The 2,498-nt window shown below is 36.3% G+C and overlaps 1 long non-coding RNA gene across 1 annotated transcript in view; it reads left to right on the plus strand.

Annotated features, from left to right (window-relative positions):
* LOC108753341 overlaps nucleotides 1-2,498 on the plus strand; it is an 18,503-nt gene that overhangs the window by 8,104 nt on the left and 7,901 nt on the right. The window contains exon 3 of the long non-coding RNA XR_001939616.1: nucleotides 1,924-2,166. This is a non-coding gene — a long non-coding RNA (uncharacterized LOC108753341). The remainder of the gene's footprint in view (nucleotides 1-1,923; nucleotides 2,167-2,498) is intronic.

The following is a 2,498-nucleotide window of genomic DNA, read 5'->3' on the forward strand; positions in this document are numbered from 1 at the left end:
AATAATTATGTAAGAAAGTCAAGCAATGCTGTAAAAAGTTTGGACATTCTACATAATTAATTTGATAATCCAACAAAATGATTTTTAGATCCCGTTAAATCTTTAGATACTTTTAGATGCTTTAGCGAAACTCTTTTCTTTCCTAGAAATCTTCCAGGTAATTAGAGTCAGGTCATAAAAAGGGGTCCGACATTTTTCGTTAAAATCGTAATGAGGATATGTTTTATCTCACTCTGTAAAAGAGAATGGTGCAAAAGGGAAAAGATGTTTTATCTCGCCCTGCAATGATACGAGAAAAAAATATGTTCAAAGATAGTGTATGTATATTATCTCACTCTGACTAAAGCGAATTTAATGAAAAAGGTCGGACAATCATAAATTGTTATCTCAGATTCTGTAGAGTCTCTAAATATACAGAAAAATACAGATTAAAGATCTCTATACTCTTTAACATATTACAAGTTTAAAACTTTTAGAATGAATCTCATTCTCTGAAGAGTGATATCTCATTCTTTAAGATTCAAAACTGAGCCACAGCTCTTTTTCACTGGCTCAATTTTCACTCTTTAAAGTGAGATTCCACTTCAAAGAATTTAGAGAGTAGAGTATTCTTTTCGTATAAGAACGCAACCGCAAAATGTAGAATAATAGGCGTCTAAGGAGAGTCCTTCCAATTTTTATCCCAGAAAAGGTGCAAATTTTTTTTATTACTGTATACGAATAATTGGGTTTCTCAGTCGGCGTTATTTTTAAAACGACCGTACTGCGAGCGCGAATCCTATAATTATATTTATCGCGCATACAGCAGTCTGCATAATACAAGCAGCAGCGATGCAGTCGTATTTCGTTATATCGTGAGTCTTTCGTCGGTCGGGCACGTAATAACCGTTTTAATCGGTGGTAGAGCCGCGAAGTTTTATTGACGTTTTATCGTTGCTGATTATTCTTGACACGCGAGCCTCTCTCGTGTTAGACAAACGAGCCGGATAAACTCTTTACTGTCGTGGCGAAAGCTCGCCTTTCGCGCGACTCGAACGTAATCCGCTTGTAAATTTCGCGAGGACACTTTTGTTCCCACACGCGTGTTTACTCTTTTTCCGTGACATTCATTTTCCTCCTTCGCGATTTTTATGTATTATATTAAAACCTCCATTAAATAATAAGATGAACGTCTCAGCGACTGGATATGTATCTGTGCCGGCGAAACTTACAAAAAATTTATTACTATTAACCTCAAATGCTTTTTTTATTACAATATTATAATTTAATATTATAATTTAATTATCATTGTATTTAAAGAATACAATTAAATTATAATATTATATAGAAAAAAAGCATTTGAGATTAATAATAATATAGACAAATAAAAGTTTTGTGTAAATGTCTGATCTGATTGTTTATCTTATTATTTAGAATGTAAACTTACATATCCCATATAAATTTACGACATACATACACTGAAAAATTTACTGAATTTTATTAAATAAATATTTGTTTGAATAATACCAACGAAATATTTACTTACAGTAAGTAAACATTTACTCAAAGTAAAAGAGTTATACTTAAAAAAATATATATATTTACATTTAGTAAATATTTCGATAGTAATATTCAAACAGATATTGAATAAAATTCAGTATTTTTTTCAGTGTACAAATATATAAAAGAGTATAATTAAAATTCGATATATTCAAAGGTAAAATAGTATGAACGTACCCCACAATTGTTCTTTTTTACGGAATCGACAAGCTGCGCAGCGATGTTAATTGCAACTTCGGTCGGAGACTTCGCGTCTTCCTTTTCATTTCATTCGCACCGGCACGATGGACGTCCAATACATCTTCCCTTGGATTACTTTTTTTTCTTCTACCTTCGTCTTCGATGCGCCGCATACTAACATCGATACTCGATCGCTAATTACAGGGCTCCGCGGGAGGGCGAACGAAATCATAGGGTTAAGGAAGAACTCCCTTAATGGGCACTCCGGGTTCGCGCGCGGGAAGCAGACGGGCCCTCTTCCGGAGAAAGGGCAGATGCCAGCTGCTTCTAATTGAGACATCAGTGTCGATATAAACCGGCCGCCCAGGCGCGACGTGAATCGACGCGTGAAACGCAAAGGCGTGCCCTGCCCCTTCCCCTCTCTATGGTATGGATATACACACGCACGTAAGTAGATAGATCCAATACACGCGCATTTTGGCGTATACAATATTTACGTCGGGCGTTGGTGATCGACCGGAAACGCGGGTCTCGCTGCTTCGCACCGTTGCCGACCCATTTCCTGTACGCAATACGCATGCGATGGTTGGCTATGTTGTCAGTCGATAGTTATCCAACTAACGACTCTTAATTTCGAAACGCATGCGCCAATCATGCCGCGTGAAAGTTCTCAATCGACCGTACTGTCAGCGATTGTCTGCGGTCGAGTTCATTTCTGCATTTGGAAGTGAGAATAATAATTAATGGATATATATATATATATATATATATATATATAT

Source organism: Trachymyrmex septentrionalis, unplaced genomic scaffold (genome assembly GCF_001594115.1).
Source record: "Trachymyrmex septentrionalis isolate Tsep2-gDNA-1 unplaced genomic scaffold, Tsep1.0 scaffold69, whole genome shotgun sequence".
Classification (NCBI taxonomy): domain Eukaryota; kingdom Metazoa; phylum Arthropoda; class Insecta; order Hymenoptera; family Formicidae; genus Trachymyrmex; species Trachymyrmex septentrionalis.